Here is a 24,384-nt window from a genome sequence, read left to right on the forward strand (position 1 = left end):
GAAGTCGTGGCCTAGTGGTTAGAGAGTTTGACTCCTAACCCTAAGGTTGTGGGTTCGAGTCTCGGGCCGGTAATACCACGACTGAGGTGTCCTTGAGCAAGACACTGAACCCCCAACTGCTCCCCGGGCGCCACAGCACTAATGATACCCACTGCTCCGGGTGTGTGTTCACGGTGTGTGTGTTTGTGTGTGTGTGTGTGTGTGTGCACTGCTGTGTGTGTGCACTTTGGATGGGTTAAATGCAGAGCACCAACTCTGAGTATGGGTCACCGTACTTGGCTGTATGTCACGTCACATATTTAGTCTAGAACTACAGTAAGATCATGTTCACACACAACGCTCTGTACTTTTGTTGCGTTCCAGGCAGGGTTTCCGTAAATCACGACTTCAAACCACGACTCACGACTTTGTAGCATTCCAGGCAAGTCACGCCATATTTCCTGAGCGCAAGGAATTGTAGCTAGATTATTAATTTTATTGCAAAGTTATATTGTCCTAAAGTCTATTTCTCACCGTGTACCACTTGCATAAACACCGCATCCGTAGGCAATATTATCCGTAGGGGCTGCCATTGTTGTTTCGCGGGCTGTGTGACGTCAGAGCGCGGAACTGGGAGTACATCGATCTAGTATGAGTTCATGGGTGGGAAGTCACGGGTTTGACTGCCGTTCCGGTGCACTTTCACTGGTAGAACGTTGGAAAAACACGGGTTACGGGTTTCCTGGAACGCGGCATTACTCCTGATCTCTGTCACCATGGCAACACCAGAGCTGTCACTCAATGCATGGAAACAAAGTAACTGGAGATATTTTTTCTGAAAAAGTAACTCAGATATTTCCTTCTCAATTAAAAACTAATGCAATACTCTAGTTACTTGAAAAAAGTAATCTCATTACATAACTCGCGTTACTTGTAATGCGTTTCCCCCGACACTGGTAAGAACATGGTGTAAAATATGATGGGTTATTAGGCTAATATTTCATTGTTTTTTTTGGCTTAATAAACACAAGCCAACAGAAAACTCTAACATGCAGACATGAATGTATATAATGTGTTGACAGACATGAACTATCATTAACTATCATTATTGCGTGTGTCTCGTCTGAAGGTGGTCAGTGTACCGGGATGAGTGCCTCACGTCTCAAAGATTAAACCATACAGCCATTGGATTTTCTTTCCTCAAAGCTTCTTAATAATCCCTAACATGTACAATCTACTGACTCTTCATGCACCTTCATGTATGACGTAGACCACAGATATCAGATCAGGCCACTGCTCATATAACTGAACGTAAATATTTTACCATACGTTACCATACAGTTAGCTTTTTTCATGATCTTTTTCAGTCATCTCTGTGACCCTTGCATACATTGTAATTGGCTGATCTCCTCACATGCAGCACATCTCAGAAGATGAAGGACATACCTTTAAATACCTCTAGTTTAATATTTCAGTAACTGGAGGAGGCCAGTGGTCAGAGCTGTGGGAGACTCATTAACTCTATTGAGGTAGAGTTCAGTTTTATGTATTTATAGGCTGCATCTGTATCGTGAACTGAACTCTTATAGTTGGTGTAATACTGACTCCTGACAGCAGGACTGATTTAATTGTGTGATATTTCCACACACACACACACACACAAATGCGTGGTGTCTTATTGATAAGATTGTGTTTGACACACAATCACATGTATGACCGAACACACGTGTGCATCTGTGTTTGTCCTCTGATCTATAATGCGAGTCTATCCCAGCATGCACTGGTCTGGCCTCATGTTCGTTCTCTGTCAGTGAATTCATCTTGACAACAGACAGTTAATTGGAGCTGTGGGTTTATGTAAGATTTATATAATGCCTTACATAAACACCAGAGCTGTATTGATAATTACTTCACTTGATGAGCCGATTCTGAAGTCTGGAAACAGTCTCTCCTTTCTGATGACTGACAGCTGTCACATTACAGTTTCCTTGTCACACAGTTTCTGAAAGCTGGCACACACCAAATCTGCAAAACCATACACTAATTATCGGCCTTCCACTCAGTTTTCAGTTTCATAAAGCACTTTTGCAAAACACACAACACACAATTCTCTATGTAACACACACAGATTTAACAGGATTAATATTATGGCAAAGGTGATTGCAAATGTTTGCTTTTGAGATGTGTTTGTGATATTTTGAATGCAGTGCTTCATTTTGAAAGAGATGTGAGGCATTTTGCATTTTGTGTGCAATTCTTGGATTTGTGTGTAAACCCTTACGAAAAAGAGGTTTATTCATGTGTGCTATTACAGTAGTATACTTATTTTAAACTAAAAATAGGAAAGTATACTTTCAGTCTACTTTTTATGTACGTCTCAGAAATATAATTAAAATGAAATTTAAGTATACTTGACATAGAAAAAGTCAAAATGTATTTGAGCTATGGCTACTTGTGCTCCGAGAAGCCATGTTTTGATTGTTATACGGTAGGGGGCGCTATTACACATCTACTGTACAGAATTTCCAGAACCTAACAGAATCAACAGACATAAAACAGCATCAAAACTGTGTAACGTTATGGAATAAAATGTCGACCCATGAAGAGGTATTAATGACTGTCAAGCTTTTGGACTCCATCTACATTTTGATTATCATTCTGAATCCAATTCACAGTCTTTTTTCAGCTTTTTGTTCAAAATGTTCTTTATTTCTTTTCTTTTTTCTTTTTTTATGAAACGTATCCACATTCATGTGTTTATAAAAAAGAATGCATGAAGCTAGAATAAAATGGTTATTTTGTTTACAAGCAGATACCCTGGTCTTTCTTTTGATGTTTGGTATGTTCAGATATTCATATAACAAAATATATACACATTAATACCAAATAGGGACATAGTAGTATACTTAAAGTACAATGTAAAGTTCATTTATGAGTATACTTGCAGTATAAACTACTGAGACTATACTTCAAAGTGTACTAAAAATGCTACAAGTATTTAATTAAACTAAAAAATCAGTAAACCTATAAGTTCATTTTTTGAGAAGTTGCAGTACAAACTTAAAACATAGATGTAAACTAGTTGTGTACTCAAAGTTTACTACTGTTATACTTAAAGTATACTTAAAAGTATAATTTTATATACTAGAAAGGGGGCCAATTTAGTCCCAAGGAGTATTGAAATAGTACACTTGCAAGCATACTACTAAAATAAAAATAAAAATATACTTAAACTGTAGTTAAGTATACTTTAAAATAAACTTGAAGTACACTACTTTTTGTTAAGGGGGATCTGGAAAAAAAAGAGGCAAAGTTTTGAAAATGTGTTGAAATAAAAACTGTCAACCCTCGCTGATGAAGGCTGCAGGTTTAGTGACACATTTCATGAACTCATTTGTTTCTGAATTCCCTCGAAAAGAGATGAGGATGAATTATGAGCTCAAATGATGTTTGTGTACGATGATGCTGTAGATGGTGGTGATCTCATCACGTCAGATGTGAACACATTAAAAAGAGATTGTAGAAACTCTCCAGATCTCTCATCAGGGAATCACAACTGCACTCGTCTTCAGAAATCAGAAATCAGAGAGTGTTTCCCTGCTAAGTATCTCTACACACACGGTGACAGGAGATTCAGTGCAGAAAAACGTAGACATAGAGCAATGAAAACTATGAACCATTTCAGGAGCTTCAGGTTTTGGAAAGAAAAAGCTTGCTTAGGAAAAGAAAAGAATCAAGCAATACAGTGTGAGGACGAAGGGGCAGGCTTCCCTCTTTCAGTTAATGTGGTTTGTTATCAGAACGCTCCAGCCGTCAGAGTGTTTTTGACATTTCACTTCTCACTTTCATTCTGTTCCAGCAATGTTTTTGATGCAGAATGATGTACCTGAATGCATCTACAGCGCTGTAAATGATCACCATTCATCTATTAATAACTGTCCTGTACTTTTAATGATTGAACACAACCGCATATGAATTGTGAGATTTATAAATGACGAGGGGTAAGAGAATCAGCGCTGTCACCATTTGAAATAAGAGTGGAGTAAATGATACTGTTTTAGCTTTTAGTCTTTATTCTGGCGCATAAAAATCACAAAAATCAAAAGTTGTTTTGAAGACAGACCCATGTGTGTTTTGGAGAATGGTGCTGGTGAATAAATGACTCAGTGAACAGTGTGTGAATGCTGGTCAAACATTCATCATGTTGTGTTCTGTGATGGTGTCTGCAGTCTTTATTGTGTTCAGTGCTAAACGTCCAGCCCATCACTTCTGCATGACTGGATAATTACTCGCATGCATCATTACTGGGTTATTTTAAACCTGGCTGATCAGATGAGTTTAGACCGTCCATCCAAGCTCCACACGCTGCTTTCAGTCACAGCCTTCGAAACAAGTGAAGTACTGTAGACTCATAAAACACTCTGTCTGGACTTTTGCCCTCCAATGCATCTATATCCCCTGCGACGACTGACTCATCACCAGCAGCAGAGCAAAGTTCAGCCGCACAGTATTCCCGTTCTTCACTTGAGAAGTCTTTCTCAGCTCCCTCTCTTCATGGAGATTCAGCTTCATGATCCTGTCAGTCTCTGATTCATGTGTGTTCAGTGTGTGTCCTCGTCCGTACATCAATAACACTAATGGAAGGTCCGGTGTAATCTTGGTTCAGGCATCATAATGATCTCATAATGTACTATTTCAGCTCTTTCTGTCTGTCTTTGTTCAAAATGCCTTGAGTAAAATAAATGGCATCTTTTCAGTCCATTCACCAGATGATCACCGGGTTTCAGGAAGGATGTTTATTCCGATCCACTTGAGAAAAAAACAGCCATTAATGTAATAAAATCCATTTGATTCAGAACCCGCTTGGCCTCAGTTATAGAGTCATATAAGGTCTGATATTGATAATACTGGATCAGTGTACTGTATGACATGATGGGACGGGGCTAGCTGTCACACGTTTGAATATTTCTCAGGGTCAGCTCAAAGCCTATAGTCTAGACTATAAAAAACATTTATTTTGTTGAAGATTATATGGATTTCAGCAACATTTAACAGGAAAAACAACCACAAAACAGTTCATGAGGCAGTAAAACAGAACACACACACAAACCATTGTTTTGGCTAACATTAATAGATTGTGTAAAAATACAATATATAAAACAAGTGACAACTTGCCCCCTCCTGACATTAAGAATGCCCATATCGCAAAATTACACCGTTTTCTGTATTTTTGATCAAATAGACACAGCCTTCTTTAAAAAACAAAAACAAACAAACAAAAAAAACCTTGAAAAATCTTACCGATCCCAAACGTTTGAAGGGCAGTATGTGTTGCCCTTTAACAAGAGAAATATTGAAAAAAATAAAATAAAAATACAATGTTACCTATAAAGTGATAAATAATTTCCACATACATGAAGGTGAAGATATTAGATGTGTACTAGCCAACATAAAAAAATCCCCATAGTAAAATATATAGACCTATATGTACTAATATCTTTAAGATTCATATATGTAGCAGCCATCTATGTCAACATATTTAGTTTATATAAACAAATGCATTAAAACAACCTATATAAACAGGGATATTATATGTGTGTGTAATGTTTTTAAAATACATGTATATCATTTACATATTTTAATTGTTCACATTTCCAGTAGGTTATATTTCTGTTTTTACTTTATGACAGCATATCTCATGGGCTATATGGAGATGCATGTACGTTTGCGTGGGGTCCCTGGTTACTCAGGTGTGACAACTAGCCCCGGTGTGCTCTGAGTGTGTGTGAACCAGCGGATGCGTGTTTTTCCAGCTCGATGAGTGAATGAGGAGCGCGAGCGCGTGGATCGGATGTCATCGTGCTCTCAAACAGGTCGCGTTGCATCTGCTCCACTAATGAGTCCCGCCTCGTAAGATCAGTGCGGTGTGAAGACGCGGCGTGACGCGCGATCAGGCGGAGCGACGCAGACCAGATCCGCCGCTCAGACGCGAGCACCGCGCGTCCGCCGCCGCTTTAATGGTTTCTAGGCAAATCAAGAACGATTTCCAGGATTTGTGAGAAGGTAAGGCACTCTTTCTACAGAACGCGCATTACGAGCTGAGACACTTCATGACGCTCACAGGCGAATGTCTGCGTTTATTCGCGTGGATCGATGTTGTTTGCGTTCTAAGCTGCGTATAAAAGTGATGTTTATGCTTTTTGTTTAACTTGAACAGATGTCATTTCAATTGATATTCAGTTGGGTGTCAGTGTGTTACTGCTTTATATAATACAGAATACATGTTTGTCCTCGAGTTGAGGAGAGCGAATCTGTCACGAGACGCGTTTCCACTGAAAACTCATTTGATTCGCTTTAAGAGACTCAATCCGTGTTTACTGCCAGTCTCATTATTTATTTCACCTCTGAAAGTTAAGAAATGACGTGAAAATCAGAGTATTTGTCCCTTTTCCTGTGTGAACGACAATACGAGAGTAATCCCAAATAAATATAATATCTGGCATGTTTATCAGGCTCATAATGTTACATATGTTACATTGTTATCAATATTTCTTGCTTTGGTGTACCATGTTCAGCGTCCTTGAGCTCGGGAAAGGCGCTATATAAATTAAACATATTATTATTATTATTTTATTATTATTATTATTATTATTATTATTATTATTATTATTATTATTACATAAAATGAAATAAAACATAAGGCATGGCGTTTATCCGAGCAGCTTCGACAGATGTGTTCGGTCGATGTCTGTCGTTATATTTGACTGGGATCTGTATGTTTGTGTTGACGCGACGCCTCATCAGATCTCATGTGAAGGAGAGTATTAAAATGTCTTTGAAGTTTGATGAGTAAATATTAAAACGCGTGGTTTTATCGGTCAAATCATGTTCTGCTGTGAAGCTAATAATGGCAACAAGTTTGTTTGAGTGAGGGTTAGTTTGAGCTGCTGGGCCAGAAAATGTCATTATCATTGATTCTATGAAAAGTCCTCACCAATAAAGCTTCCGAAGCGCGCGCGCGCGCGTGTGTGTGTGTGTGTGTGTGTGAGAGAGAGAGAGAGAGAGAGAGAGAGAGATTGTGTGTTTTTTATCACGTTATGAGGACCAAATGTTCTTAAGGATAGTAAGACCAATAAATGTTCACATTGTGGGATCATTTTTTAGGTCTTCGTGAGGAAACAAGCTTATAAATCATACATAATGAAGTTTCTGTGAATCTAAAAATGCACAATATTTCCTGTGAGGGGTGGGTTTAGGTGTAGGGCGATAGAAAATACAGTTTGTACAGTATAAAAACCATGGCCTGAGGCGTGTTATTGCGCTCCGTCCAGTTTCATAGAAGCAACAACCGATGCGCAAACCACACAACGACACAAGCCCTCAGTGATAACACTTATCAGCAGCCAATCAGCGGCAGCAGCGCAGGAATCACGCAGAGCTCGGTGTGTGGATCAGAACAAACACGCGCTGGTGTGCAGCAGATACCGACAATCACCATCACACATCCTGAGCCTCACACACACACACACACACACATGTATACATATGCAAACACACATAAACCTCTCCCACTTGCACAGCATTCACTGCCTGGCTGACCAGATTTTTAAAGTCAACTTGAAATCCAAATGAACTCCATTTTCTGCTCTATTTTCCTGCTGTTAGTCATCAGTGCATCTCATTCTAAATAAAACTAGACGAGTAGCCTAAAGTTTGTGAACAAACTTTGAAGTTGGCTCAAAAAGCCTTGTCTTTACATTTGAAGCAGTTTTATTCTTTAAAGGGATAGTTCACCCAAAAATGAAAATTCTGTCATTAATTACTAATTAATTCTTCATTAATTACTCACCCTCATGTCGGTCCAAACCCGTAAGACCTTCGTTCATCTTCAGAACATAAATTAAGATATTTTTGATGAAATCCGAGAGCTCTCTGACCCTCCGTAGTACCCTTGCTCTCAATGGAGGGACAGAAAGCTCTCGGTTTTCACCAAAAATATCTTAACTTGTGTTCTGAAGATGAATGAAGATCAGAATTTCCATTTTTGGGTGAACTATGCCTTTAATTTTAGATAGATTAGATAGATGTTGATAGCTTAGACAATTTAACACATTAACAAGTTTTAACATTGTTGCCATGTTGCTAGCATGTTTCTAGCATGATTAGCATTTTGCAAGCATGTTTCTAATACGATTAGTATGTTGCTAACATGATTTTAACATGATTAGCATGTTACTAGCATGATTAGCATTTTGTTAGCAAAAACAGTTAAACATCCAGCTAAAACCAGCAGATTTAGTAAAAAACAGCTAAAACCATTTCAAACCAGCTAATTTAACCAAACAACAACAACAACAGCTAAAACCAGCCTAGTCTCAGGTTTAAAGTTGGCTGGTCTTCTAGCAGGTCTCCCAGCTTGACCAGCTAAGACCAGCCAGACCGGCTGAAAAAGTGATCAAAACCACGTTAAATCCAGCTCGGAAGACAAAGCAGCCAATCAGCTTAGGTCTGACCCAAGTTTTGTGATGCTGTTTAATAATAATAATAATAATAATAATAATAATAATAATAATAATAATGTTTAAATAGCAGATCAGTAAGTTAGCTTTTTCAAGGCAACTTAATAAATACTTAATAATAATTCTAAAAAAGAAAATAACCTGTTCCACCTCTGATATCATAAATTTGTCTTGATTATCATTCACTTTCACCATCCAGTCACCTGAATGTCATTGTTTTTACGGAGTCCTGTGATTAAACTTCCGGAACATCTGATCAAAACGAGAGACTCTTGAGAGGAGATTTTCCACCGTCACTTCCTGCCTGTTCTATTCAGTTTTCAAAATAATTGAAAAGAATCAAATACGCAGCTAATATAGTTGACAAAAGCATCTTTCTCAAGTGATGGCCATTTCAAAACTAGTAGAGAATTCCTTTATTAAAGGTGTTTAAAGGTCGGCTAGTCCGCTATCCTGGCCAATATTAGTTATTCTCGAATGATTCCTCAGATATAATAGTGAAGCACACAAGGATCACAGCGAACGAGCAGCCTTTAACGAATGAGCTGTGATGAAGATGACTGGCGTGTTTGAGGAAGATGCTTTTGTGCAGAAGAGAAGATGAATGTCCTCAGGCTTATTCTGCGTAGAAGACGTTTGCACAAACAAATGAGGTTTGGTGCTGGAGACGAGTTTGAGCACGCTGCCTCGTTCTGCTCAGATAATGGTGTGTTGTAGTTTGTTGGTCTAATGAAGGAGTGGCACACAGCTCGTTTGCCTTCACACTGATTGCATGATGATGACGTTCACAAACTTGCTCCACCCGGCACATAGAAACTGCTCAAATGAATTAAAATAATTTTATTTCATTATGTTGGTGCTCAGAATGTGCTCTGTAAGGGAAGAGTATGGTTTACACCGGCGGTTTTGTATAGTACCCTGTAAACTTCAGCTCAAACATTGACTTTGATATTACCACCTGATACACTGAGCTCAGAAAACACACAAACTGAGGCGAAGCCGCACTCGATGTCTTTGTCTTTCATCATGTGTAGTTTTGTTGATGGTTTTTGAGATGAGGGTGTCTCTCAACCTGTCCAGTTCGACTTCTGTTTCATTTGACCCAGTTATGAAATGAATTTGTGTTAAAATGCCATTTGATTGGACACGCAGACTTTGATGCTGATAACTAAAGCTGTCGGAGGCCTTCAAACAGCTCATTGGTTTCAGAGGGTCTACGATGTACTTAAGCTTACGATGCTTTTGGGAGACGCAGCCCTGGTTAGTGTAGAGTAATGGAGATCGTAAAGATTTGCTGGACAATCTCTGTAAATGTTTGCAAGCGGTGCTCGTTTTACAAGTATTTGTGATATGAACATTACTCTCAGCCGCTGTGAATCAGTATTTATGTGAAGCCTCGGTCATGATGTGTTTACGTTAAATTTTCTCCAGTAAACACTTCTGGTCTTTTGAGTCACTCGTTGATTGTAAATATAGAACAGTGCACTTGGAGTTCATTGTGCATGTAAGCGTTTATTACTCAGTTCTGCAGGGTTTGATGTGATTGACCCGTCACTGCTGGACTTCTCACCACAATTTATGCTTCCATGGTAACAGTCAGCGACGTCTGTGATTGGTGGATCCTCTTTGGCATTTCTTCTGTAGAGCTGCTTTGAAATGGTTTTAAAACGGATGACTTCATGCTGATATTAAACCGAGCCAAACCAGCAGTGAACTGACTTGATCTGAATAAAGGCACTACTGTGCAGAATCTGGATTTTCATCATTTTGTTTATTTCTGCGAAGCTGCTTTGACACAGTCTGTATTGTATAGAAATAAAGCTGCCTTGACCTGATGATCAGGCATGATTTAATGAGCTCTGAACATCCTCAGAGCTGCTGGAGATCTTGCTACATTTTTATGAAATCAGTTTCTCGTCGCAGAAGGTGAATGAGATTTTTATTTCCAGGAGTTAAGTGAGTGATTTTAATGAAGAAAGAGGCTGTTTGTCCCCATCGGAGCCACTGAGCTCCAATGTATCTGATATCTTCGTTAAAGCTTGTCTAATTACAGCCGTGGTCTGTGTTGCTCAGGCGTCCGCAGGGACAGTAAAGGTCAGTTTGTGTTTGTGGACGGGTCAGATCACAGAGCGTTCATGCATCTCACACACTCTTCTGCTTCAGAAAGATCCAGGATTACAGAGAGCAGGTTTTTATCAGATGATGGCGAGGTGTGTGTGTGTGTGTGTGTGTGTGTGCGGTTCATCGGTCCTCACTGACCCGGATGGAGATGCTGATTGTCCGCTGATGTGTCCACATGCCTCAGTGGACAGTCAAATGCGTCTGAAAGCTATTGATTTTTCCTGACTTTTCCTGCATGACAGAAATAGCTCAAACTCTTCAGATTCAGACCTGGAAGTGATTTTATCACATGATTGCATATTCATGCGTCACCAGCGCTGGTTATGCTTCATTTGGTGGTCAAATAAAAACATAACTATCAACAACTTAGTAGTTGTATTCATGGCAATTCTTAATGAATGAAGAAAATAGCTTGAGAATGGTAGAAGCGATGATCAGCGTATGTTTGAAAGAGCAGTGTTGATATTCTTATTCACTTTACATGAGGTTTGTTGTAAAATCTAGAATAAAAGCCGACAATAAGACTTCATGAGGATCTGTAGACACAGAGAAGCATACAGCGAGTCTGAAATAAACAATATCAGCATAATAAACATTTACACTTCCAGTTAAAAGTTTTTGAACGGTAAGATTTTTAATGTTTTTTAAAGATTTGTACTCAGCTGTTTTCAACATTGATAATAATCAGAAATGTTTCTTGAGCAGCAAATCATCATATTAGAATGATTTCTGAAGATCATGTGACACTGAAGACTGGAGTAATGATGCTGAAAATACAGCTGCACATCACAGAAATACATTACAGCTTAACAGAGATTCACATAGAAAACAGATGTTTTAAATAGTAAAAATATTTTAAAATTTTACTGTTTTTGTTGTATTTTGGATCAAATAAATGCAGGCTTGTTGAGCAGAAGAGACTTCTTTAAAAAAACATGTAAAATCTCACTGACTGGTAAATGAACTAAATGTTCAGCTTTAGAGACAGACAGATGTGTTTGAAGTTCATAGATTCATTATAAACACAATAAAATCAGTCGAATTGATTCACACAGTAAACACGGAGCTCTTTTAACATTCAGACGACTCTGTTCTGAGTGATTTATAGAGACGGATCTCAGTAACGTGTTCTGCTGTGTTTGCCGTGAGGATGACGGCGGGGTTTCACAGCTTCTGCTGAATTCATTATTACAAAAATACAGTGTCTTATTGGGAGAAACGTTTGAAACTCATTACACACAGATGAGCTGGAAGTGTCTGAAGAATCTGGTCTGACGGGTTTGAGTCTCGGGCTGTTTGTGAGCGGCTGTCACATGATACGCTGTAACTCTTCCATTGTCTCGCCTGTGATCTTCATGAACACAGCACACACACACTTCACACAGTGCACACCGTACTGTGCGACTTCTGCGACTGACCAAAGAGTAAACAAGCCAACATTTGACCCTTCAGAGAGCCACTACCAGCGGTGGATGCTTGCTCTGGTCTTAAAGTGATAGGAGAGGTTTACAATTGTTTTCTGCTTACACACATTTTCAAAACTTTGCCTCTTTTTTTTAAAAAAAAAACTTTACACACAAATCCAAGAATTGCACACAAAATGTAAAATGCCTCACATCTCTTTCAAAATGAAGCACTGTATTCAAAATATCACACACACATCTCAAAAGCAAACATTTGCAAACACCTTTGTCATAATATGAATTTCTGTTAGATTTGTGTGTGTTACATAGAGACTGTGTGTTGTGTGTTTTGCAAAAAGTGTTTTATGAAACTGAAAACCTGGCAGAGAATTAGTGTCTGGTTTTGTAGATTTGGTGTGTGCTTCTGCTGTTTGAGCGACAGCTTTCAGAAACTGTGTGACAAGGAAAGATTCTGTGTGTAAGCGGCTGAAAAAAACGTAATGTTTAATAAGCATCATATTAAATGATGAACGGGTAGAGATCTGAAGCGTCGGTCTGAACTCAATCCTCATTTCTACAGATGCTTCTGAAGTGCTCTTCTCTGCACTTCTCCTCTGCTCTACTTCATTTTCTACTCCAGCTTTCTAATAAACCTGGCTTCATATTTCCTGGATATCGCTGGCTCTGTGATGAATAGCTTGTGCTCCTCTATTGTAAATAGCTGCGTTTGTTAGTACATTAATGTAAGTGTACTGAGGTATAATGAGTGCATGAAAATGGATCCTGTTATGCCGTCTGTTATGAATGTGTGTTTCTGGATCCCGTTTGAACATAAAACACATGACTCTTGCTCGGCTTGAGATTATAGTAGGTTCATTTCATGCTAGCTTTGATTTTGATTCATATGGCTAATGGCTAATATAACTTACTAGTCATATTGTAACATGATCAGTTTATGCATATCATTCAAGAAATACATTAAAATTTAACTTTTCAAACCTGAATCACAGACAGACAACAGATAATTGCAAGGACTTCATTGTTTTTACTCTGAGATATGTTTAACTGATTTAATTTCAGCCTTGTATTAATGTAAATGCCTTAAATATTACTTTGTTCTCGCCTTGAAGATAAGCCTGCGGCTAACATGACATTAAAAACAAGAATATATGGTTTTCATACAGGAGGTTGTCCCCAAATGTGTGGATCTTAAAACAGTGAGCTGATGTTCCGGAAAGCTCACTGTGTGTTTTCTAGTGTTTACTAGTCGTCTTGGAGAACATGTTTGTGAGCCAAAGAGCAGAGAAACACAATTATTTCTCTTTCATCCTTCTCCTGCCGTTACGTGAGTCTTGAGCCTGGAGCAGAAAACCGACAGATTCAATTATGTACACTTATGTATTTAGTTTCTGTATGCAAATGAATCTGTCAGCCAGTCTGTGAATCTGATAGAGCCGAGAGCGTCACGTTAAACCCCAAAGCAAGAAAATGACGGATTAAGTGTTGCTTAATGAGAATTAATCCTGTTTTCAAGAGCATTAGGCTATTTGCATTGTGAGATTTATTGTTGACAACTAAACACCCCCACACATTCTTATCATTGAAACGTGCAAAAAACTAAATGTGAATTAATTAGTTAAATATTTACACATCATGGTATTTTTGTTGTGCTGCCTGTATTTCAGTTATTAATTAATAAATCATTCAGAGACATTACAGTAATGAGAATTTGGTGTAAAATGTCTTTTAACTGTCACGACAATGTGACAAAATAGGCTTCATGATCATTACACAACATGTCATAATATTTTATTATATTTATTTTCTGACTAAAGCCTGTTTTTGTGAGATTTTCTTGTATAAATATTGATATTGCAAACTCATGTGCTGCACTTTATTTGTTGAGTCTCTTATGCTTCGTGCCATCAGTGTTTTGTCGCAGCTGTTTTTAGACATGTTCATACACGTTAAATATCACAGTCTTATGAAATGATTTAAATATGAAGTGCAATGCTCATAGTTCAGTGGCTGAGACGTGGCTGCTGTGCATCGAGATGTTTACCTGTGATTCTCAGCTTGTGATTGGCCAGCGTTGCAGCAGGAGGTTTGGTCGTGAAGCAGCAGACTCTCGTGTCAGATGTTGCCCCAGTGACCCAAAGCTCAAAGACAATTAGGTGCAAAGTAGATCAGAAGCAGCTTTAGTGCTCGCATGCAACGTAACCTGAGTCAGTGTCAAGCACATTCAGAGTCGTCTCTCATCCACGCTCACACACACACTCACACACACACACACACACACACACACTCACACACACACACACACAGTTCTGCTTCTTTTTTTTTTTGCAATATTACAATATATATAAAAATGAAAGATTATTAAATAATTCTAAATCTAGTTTTGGTCTGGTGGTCTATTCCATCCACATTTGCATTCAGCCTAAATTTAGGCTACTGTAAGATTGGAAATGTATTGTCTTGCCCTCTGAAATACATCTTGAAATATATTTTTAATCTAAATTTTTTCAATTTCCAAAATATATTTTCTTGAGCTTCACTGTTTAACAAACATTTAGCATGTAATTGATATATATTTTGGCCACAATAAAGTATATTTTGCCCCATATATTGCCATACGGGAGAAAAGCATGCATTGGCCGCGCTCGTGTCCTCACACTCCACATGTTTGAGCTGTTGGACGTGCATTCATAAAGCTTACAGCAGCAGGGAGAGCCTATAGTCAAACCATATTACGTAGTGAAAGTCATTTTCACTTATATTTACATGTATGGATTTAGCAACGTTTACAAAAAGGGAACAAAAGCAGTTCATCACAAAGCCAACGATATTCATAATATACAATGCCAGGTTTATTAGACCATTAGATTAGGACTCTACCCACTGACTGACTCCACCCACTCTCTAACCTCCCCACTGACTGACTCTGCCCACTCTCTAACATGCCCATTGACTGACTCCACCCACTCACTAACCTGCCCACTGACTGATTCCACCCACTCTTTAACTCCCCGCTGACTGACTCCACCCACTCACTAACCTGCCCACTGACTGACTCCACTCACTCTCTAACTTCCCACTGAACTTCTCTCTAACCTGCCCACTGACTGACTCCACTCACTCTCTAACCTCCCTACTGACTGACTCCACCCACTCTTTAACTCCCCGCTGACTGACTCCACCCACTCGCTAACTGCCCATTGACTGACTCCACCCACTCACTAATCTTCCCACTGACTGACTCCACCCACTCTCTCACCTTCCCACTGACTGACTCCACCCACTCAGTCTCTAATCTTCCCACTGACTGACTCCACCCACTCTAATATGCCCACTGACTGACTCTGCCCACTCTCTAACATGCCCATTGACTGACTCAACCCACTCTCTAACTCCCCACTGACTGACTCCACCCACTCTCTAACCTCCTCACTGACTGGCTCCACCCACTGACTGACTCCACCCACTCACTAACCTGCCCACTGACTGACTCCACCCACTCTCTAACCTCCCCACTGACTGACTCCACCCACTTACTAACCTGCCCACTGACTGACTCCACCCACTTACTAACCTGCCCACTGACTGACTTCACCCACTCTCTAACTTCCCACTGACTGACTCCGCCCACTCTCTAACTTCCCATTGACTGACTCCACCCACTATCTAACATGCCCACTGACTGACTCCACCCACTCTCTAACTTCCCATTGACTGACTCCACCCACTCTCTAAATCCCCACTGACTGACTCCACCCACTCTCTAACCTTCTCACTGACTGACTCTACCCACTCTCTAACATGCCCACTGACTGACTCCACCCACTCTCTAACATTCCCACTGACTGACTCCACCCACTCTCTAGCATGCCCACTGACTGACTCCACCCACTCTCTAACATTCCCACTGACTGACTCCACCCACTCTCTAACAATCCCACTGACTCCACCCACTCTCTAACGCCCCGCTGACTGACTCCACCCACTCTCTAACGTTCCCACTGACTGACTCCACCCACTCTAACATGCCCACTGACTGACTCCACCCACTCTCTAACCTCCCCACTGACTGACTCCACCCACTCACTAACCTGCCCACTGACTGGCTCCACCCACTGACTGACTGCTGCTCCGATATTTTCCCTCCAGTTCTGCTAACACACCGCTTCTGTTTATAGTCTGCGTGAACAGCATCTATCTCTGTTTGCAGATGCTACAGTAGGTGTTGCTGTTTGGGTTTGCTGTAAACACTATCTAGCACTATTTACACCTTTCTTATGCTCAGTGTAGTTAACCACTGGCAAAGTTTAAGAAGGTGATTCATCTCAGATGTCTAACCGCAGTGCAAATGTCTGAAAAGAAGCCATCATCTGTGTGTGAGACATGTTTGTTTTTTGTCATTATCACCCTCAGCAGACAAAAGCAGCTTATTTAGCAGCTAATTAATGGAGTGTGTCATCGCGTGACTCTAGACCTCCATCTGGCCGCTGGCTGAAGTGACCTGATAAAGGTGGTCAGTGAGTGTGTGCGGCCCGATCTGGACATCAGAATAGTGCCAATCAGCCACCATCTGCATTCCAAAGATGGGAATATAAATATAGATGGGACAAGATGGGATGGAAACAAATAATTAATGCAGAATGGATGAGTAAAAATACAGGTAAAACACCTGTGAAAATCAATATCTAAAAAATCCTTCATGTTTACAATGGTATATTGAGCCTTATTTCTACAGATTGTTCTTGGAATGCACTGAAATCTCTTTGATTTGTGAGTTTATTATTTGAAATATGAATTTCACGTCATTAATGGCATTTATTGATTATCAGCCCATGCTGATGGAGTGGTTGAGTTAGTAATGTCAGTACTTGTTAGTAGTGTCCCTGGATTGATGGGAGAATAAAGATTATCCGTCATGTCGGTTTAATCCGGTGACAATAGTGGCGGGCAGTAAATCTCTGGTCATTCTTGCTGTTCTTTTTAAGCTCTTAAGCTCCTCCAGATATTGGACAAGCTTTAGCCGAATGCATGCGGCAGCTTCAGAAAAGGCGTTTTTTCACTTCCGAAGCTCTTTGTGTTTGTGTGTTTGGGGTCACTGAGCAGGTTTGAGTTCATACAGATAATGACTAGCATGCGTGGAGAGAGCATCAGCAATCCCATCATGCCCCAGCAGACGTCCACATACATGAACATGGATCACTGCTTCTTCCAGCACAATCACGGCTTTCGTTACAGGGCTTTACTAATTAAAGACGCTTTTATAACACATGCATGTCGTCACTCTGCTTTTGTGTAACATTATTAGATCAAACTCTGGTCTTTCGAGGAAACGGTGCAGAGATTAATTATGCGATTACAACCCCTGACTGAATATTTAATGCCCTGAACTTTCTTTCGCCGCTTTGAGCATCTGTATTTCTGCAGTGAGGGAGATCTGATGGGATTGAAGGGATCTTTAATGTTAGCAGACAAATGACTCTCTTCATTAATGTGTCTGCTTTTATTGTCAAATCAAGTCACTGTTATTTTTACAGCACTTTTTACAATACAGGTTGTTAAAGCAGCTTTACAGTATTAAACAGGACATTGTGATTAGGTATGTTTCCATCCAAAGTTACGAAATAAATGTATGTGAAAAATTGGAATATTGCATAAAATTGCGAATAAAGCACCATTTTCATCAAGTGCGTTAAACTTCCTGATTAACTTGAAGAAAAATTTTATTTGCTGCAGTAGGACTGTACAGTATATAATAATTTGTGTATACAATAAATTACGAGCTTCAGAGCGCGCAGACGAAACACAGTCATGTTTCTTATTTTCGGAGCCTGCTGTTTGGGAATGCAATTCTGGGAGTTAATTATAACGAAGCACTTTGACGAGACTTTGCTCAAGCATTTCAGATGCAGAGCAATGAGATTGGTCCATTGGTTGGTCCAGTTGAGCTCGTTAAGGAATTTATTCAGTAAAAGTGTTTCTATCGTTGTCACAGCCACACCATCTACACTCCCTGAATCGGACACTTACGCCACGCCCACTCGTTCCCAATCACCAGCATTCTGAACACCTGTGCATCATCACCAGTGCCACACATAAAGCCCTCAGTCACCATCACTCATTGTCTGGTCTTGCACCGATCTCCCAACTTACCTGAACGCCCTTCGTCGAACCTACCTGATATATTGAACCCTCTTCATCCTCCTCTGCCTACCTGTTCCCATCGTCTTAGTCTGAGTCACCATCTGTATCACCATCACCTTAAAGGGAAGTTGTGTTACCACTGTGTTGTCTACGTGTCAAGATTCACCTGTGTCTGGAACCTCTGATTTACATTAAACACTATTGCACTGAATCCTCTGTGTCCTCGTCTGTGTCTGACAGAAGACCAGACCTCATGCAGAGCTCTTCAGACACAGGCGAGGACCGCACCGCGGATCCCTTCACTGAACTGGTTCACGCTGTACGGTCCTCACTCATGCAACTTCCCTCACATGCTGTCAACTGCTCACCGCCATCAAACACCGCTACCCCTCCGGTCACTTCTTCGGTTGCCCCTGCGAGTCCCATGGCCAAACCAGCGACATACAGCGGCGCGGCGGAGGATTGCAGCGGGTTTCTGCTACAGTGTTCACTCTACCTGGAGTCCAACGCACACTTATTCACCACCGAACGCAGCCGAGTTGCTTTTATCATCAATCTGCTCACAGGTAAAGCTCTCCAATGGGCTCAATCTCTCTGGGAATCGAATTCATCTGCCACTGGATCTGTTACTGATTTCTGTTCCCAGTTAAAATCTGTCTTTGGTCAACAAACTTCTGAATTATCTGTCCATGATCAACTGTTTACAATTCGCCAACAGAAAAATGAGTCCGTGAGTGATTATGCTGTTCGCTTCCGTACCCTCGCTTACATCAGCGGTTGGAATGAAACGGCCTTAATTACCGCATATCGCCACGGTTTATGTGAAAAGATACAAGGTTTGATTGTTGTATATGAAGATTCACTGGGACTGGAGTGTCTTATCCAGAAGTCCATCAGAGTCGCCCAGAGACTCACTGCATGTCATCAACTCACTCCCGCTGTACTTTCCTCCGCCCCGCTCTACCATCTGTCGCTCCTCCAGCACATGAACCCATGCAAGTAGATTCACACCACCTATCTACATCAGAACGTCAGCGGAGGATTAACACCGGGCTGTGTCTCTACTGTGGGGGAGAGGGACACTTATTACCATCATGTCCCGTACGACCTCCACGCCCAGCTGTGAGTACCATCCATCTACCACCTCAAACTGCTCCATTAACTCAAACCTGGGTTACTCTAAGACATCTCCACTCTTCTATTTCAGTACAAGCCCTCATCGACTCCGGTTCGGCGGGGAACTTCATCAACCAGCAAACATTAAATCGTCTAAGTGTCAAGCGTCATCGAAGCCCCGTCAAACTCAGAATAACAACCCATACAAGGAAAGCCGCTGGGCCGAGGTCATGTCCGCTATCTCTCCCCCACAGTCATCCTCCGCGTGGGTTCCCTGCATGAGGAGGACATCACGTTCATGGTGCTGGAGGAATCCACCGCAGACATCATCCTGGGACGCCCATGGCTTAACCAACATCAACCACACATCCATTGGCCCACAGGTGAGATCCTGAAATGGGGAAAATCCTGTCATTCTACCTGCATCACTCCACCAGTTAAAGTTCCCAAGGTCATTCCATCCCTCAAGAAGTCATCTCTACCGGTCCAGTCCACATCAGTGGAAAGCCCCGAAACTAAGGCGGAACATACCATCCCTCCAGAATATCGGGCGTTCCAGGATGTGTTCAGCAAGCGGTTGGCAACGAAACTTCCACCTCATCGGCCATGGGACTGCTCTATCGACCTCCTGCCTGGAGCAACCCTTCCCAAGGGACGAGTCTATCCTCTGTCCATCCCGGAGCAGAAGGCAATGGAGGAGTACGTACAGGAAGCTCTCGCTCAAGGATTCATCCGACCATCTACTTCCCCTGCCGCTTCCAGCTTTTTTTTCTTCGTGGCCAAGAAGGACGGAGGCTTGAGGCCGTGTATAGATTATCGCCATCTCAACTCTCAAACCGTCAAATTCAGTTATCCTCTTCCCCTGGTCCCAGCTGCCTTAGAACAACTACGCGGAGCAAGGATCTTCACAAGACTGGACTTGAGGAGCGCCTACAATCTAATCCGCATCCGGAAGGGGGACGAGTGGAAGACAGCTTTTTCATCACTCCTTCCGGGCACTATGAATACAGGGTCATGCCGTATGGGTTATCCAACAGTCCTTCCGTCTTTCAGAACTACATGAACGAAATCTTCAGAGAATACCTTAACCAGTTCGTAATTGTCTACATCGATGATATCCTCATTTACTCCACATCCCAGGAAGAACACATCCAACATGTCATCCTTGTACTCCGAAAACTCCGGGAACACCATCTGTACCTCAAATTAGAAAAATGTGAGTTCCACATGCCCTCAGTCCAGTTCCTGGGATACATCATCGGCCCACGTGGCGTGAAGATGGATCAGGGGAAGGTGGAAGCCATCACACACTGGCCCCAACCTGGCTCCATAAAAGAACTCCAACGCTTCCTGGGCTTTGCCAACTTTTATAGGAGATTCATCAAGAACTACAGTTTACTCAGCTCACCTCTAACCTCACTACTCCGGAACCGGCCCAAGTCTCTGTCCTGGAACCCCATGGCCACTGAAGCTTTCCACCAGCTCAAACAAGCCTTCAAGACCGCTCCGATCCTAGCTCATCCTGATCCCAACCGACAGTTCATAGTGGAAGTGGATGCTTCATCGACCGGGGTCGGAGCGGTACTCTCCCAGCGGCAGGGGGATCCTCCACGACTCCATCCATGTGCCTTCTTCTCGAAGAAGCTATCCCCGGCGGAGCAGAATTACGACATAGGAAATCGTGAACTATTGGCTATCAAGCTGGCTCTGGAAGAGTGGCGTCATTGGCTGGAGGGAGCCAAGGTCCCTTTCGAGGTGATCACTGACCACCGGAACCTGGAATACCTCCGTGAAGCTAAGAGACTGAATCATCGCCAAGCTAGATGGGCCTTATTCTTCACGAGATTCGACTTTAAAGTCACGTATCGCCCTGGCTCCCAGAACAATAGAGCTGATGCTCTATCCCGCCTTCATCAGGCAGACCCAGAACCAGAATCTCCCGAACCAATCCTCCCTCCAGCCATGATTGTAAGTCCCATTCAATGGGACCTTAATCGTCTGATTGAACAAGAAAACCTTCAACACCCTGCTCCGCCGGGAGGTCCAGAAGGGAAACTCTTCGTCCCTCCTCAACATCGGATTACCCTTCTGGACTTAGCTCACACCTCTCCGGGATCTGGACATCCAGGCAGGAGGCGGACCCTCTCGCTCCTGCAACAGCGTTACTGGTGGCCTTCGATGAGTCAGGATACCTCCCGTTACCTCAAAGGATGCTCAGTCTGCGCCATAGCGAACACCCCTAGGAGACTCCCGGAAGGTAAACTGGTGCCTCTGCCCATTCCTGAACGTCCATGGACCCATATAGGTGTAGATTTCATGACTGACCTCCCCCTTTCTCAAGGAAATACTTGTGTGCTGGTAGTAGTCGACAGGTTTTCAAAATCATGCAAACTCATACCTCTCAAAGGACTTCCCACAGCGTTTGAAGCGGCAGAGGCACTATTCCACAATGTGTTCCGTCACTTTGTCATTCCAGAAGACATCATATCCGACAGGGGTCCCCAATTCATCTCCAGAGTCTGGGTCAGCTTTCTTCCGCCTCCTAGGGGTATCCGTCAGCCTCTCTTCAGGATACCATCCACAGACCAACGGCCAGACTGAGCGGAAGATCCAAGAGATCGGGAGGTTCCTGAGGGTCTACTGCCACCGGAATCAGGACTGTTGGAGCCAGTACCTACCCTGGGCAGAATATGCACAGAACTCCCTCCAGCAATCTACCACCGGGCTCACCCCCTTCCAATGTGTCCTCGGATACCAGCCTCCACTCTTCCCATGGTCGGGTGAGCCCTCGGAGGTCCCAGCGGTAGATCACTGGTTCCGACAGAGCGAGAGGGTCTGGGACTCGGCTTACGTGCATCTCCAGCGGGCAGTTCGGAGGCATAAAGAGCAAGCGGACGCTCGTCGAAGACCTACGCCACAATACCAACCTGGACAGCTGGTCTGGCTCTCGACGAGGGACATCCGCCTCCGGCTGCCCTGCCGTAAGCTGAGTCCTCGATACATCGGACCATTCAAGATCGAACGGCAACTGAACGAAGTGACCTATAGACTCCAGCTAGCAGCACAGTACCGTATCTCACCTTCATTCCATGTCTCACTCCTCAAACCATTCACTGAACCTTTGTCTCCTCCATCCACAGAGCCTGGTGATGATGCCGTACCTCCTCCTCCTGCCATCGAAGAAGACAACAGCATCTTCCGGGTGAGAGCTATCCTCGACTCTCGACGACGGGGTCCTCAACTGGAGTACCTTGTAGACTGGGAGAACTACGGCCCGGAGGAGCGTTGCTGGGTTAACCGTAATGACATCCTGGACCCTAGCCTGCTCACCGACTTTCACCGAGACCATCCAGACCGCCCCGCTCCCCGTGGCCGTGGTAGACCCCGTCGTCGTTCAAGATCCCAGCCGTCAGGAGCCGCCCGTGGGGGAGGGGGGTACTGTCACAGCCACACCATCTACACTCCCTGAATCGGACACTTACGCCACGCCCACTCGTTCCCAATCACCAGCATTCTGAACACCTGTGCATCATCACCAGTGCCACACATAAAGCCCTCAGTCACCATCACTCATTGTCTGGTCTTGCACCGATCTCCCAACCTTACCTGAACGCCCTTCGTCGAACCTACCTGATATATTGAACCCTCTTCATCCTCCTCTGCCTACCTGTTCCCATCGTCTTCGTCTGAGTCACCATCTGTATCACCATCACCTTAAAGGGAAGTTGTGTTACCACTGTGTTGTCTACGTGTCAAGATTCACCTGTGTCTGGAACCTCTGATTTACATTAAACACTATTGCACTGAATCCTCTGTGTCCTCGTCTGTGTCTGACAATCGTAGTATATGCACATGTTTACTTACCGGATAAAAAATGTATCCTACTTAGTTAAGCGCATACGTTTTTTTCTGCACATTTTTTAAACTGATGTGCATCTTGCCATTTTTTTATGCGATATGGACAGAAAAATAGGTGGATGGAAACATAGCTATTGATTCATCATATTTGTCTTCACAGTTCTTCATGATAACTTCATAACTTTTGTTGTCATCTCTGTGTTATTTGTTCATGTTAAAATCATGTTAAATGTTAAATCATATTTAAAAGATAGATCTTTCTTGCTTTGCCTTTGAGATTCATATTCTACATCAGCTAAATGACATAGTGGTGTGCCACAGGGGTCTATATTTGGGCCTATTTTATTGTCATTATATATGGGCCCCTTGGGCTAAATGTTTGGTAAATATAATAATAAGTATCATTTATATGCAGTCGACACCCAGTTATATATTACAATAGATCCAAATGGCTCTCAGTCCTTTAAATTGGACTTGCTCAGTGTTTAGATGGGATAAGAGTCTGGTTGGCACGCAGTTTTCTTCATCTTACAGTTTTTACAATCACTATGACCATTTTTTCAATACATGTAACAATTTTCCTAAACTCCTAACACAGTTAGCACAACATCCGTCTGTGTAGGCTATACAATTAACACATTTCTTGTAGCTTTGACACAAAATGCATACAGTTAACACAAATTTAAAATGCTTTAACTTCTTTTGCACACAAGCTCAACCAAGACCAAAACAATGCAATTTTACTGCCAAATTTTCAAATGCTTTCACACTGTATGTCAGATCAGATAACATCATTTTCTAAAAATAACTTTTAGGCTAAAGTCAAAGTGAACAGCTGTTCATGTTGTGAATTGAAACACAAATATGTCTGTATTTTATGCCATTGCTAATGAGAAAGAGCTAATTGAAATTATGCAAATTACAGTTTATTCCCATCTAGAAAACACACTCAGGTGTTGAGGTTCTTTCTTTGACCATATGATATACAGTAAAAGAGTATTTTGTAAGTCGCTTTGGATAAAAGTGTTTGATAAATGACTAAATGTAAATGTGAGATTTTAGAAAACCTACTCGAAAGACTGGTGCCAGAGAAAGGGGACAGGTGGGAGACCACTTGCCAAATAAATATAATCACATGGAACAGTCTGGCATTCCACCATTCCCAGAGCAGTCAGAGCCTGGTTTGACACCCATTCGAGAATGATGTCTCTTTTCCTTGCTTTACTGAG

At 42.0% G+C, this 24,384-nt stretch overlaps 1 pseudogene; it reads left to right on the top strand.

Annotated features, from left to right (window-relative positions):
* The first annotated feature begins 5,822 nt into the window (after positions 1 to 5,822).
* The window catches only part of LOC109102517, a 32,465-nt pseudogene continuing 13,903 nt past the window's right edge, over positions 5,823 to 24,384 (top strand).

The sequence above is a fragment of the Cyprinus carpio genome, chromosome B1 (genome assembly GCF_018340385.1).
Source record: "Cyprinus carpio isolate SPL01 chromosome B1, ASM1834038v1, whole genome shotgun sequence".
Taxonomy (NCBI): Eukaryota; Metazoa; Chordata; class Actinopteri; order Cypriniformes; family Cyprinidae; genus Cyprinus; species Cyprinus carpio.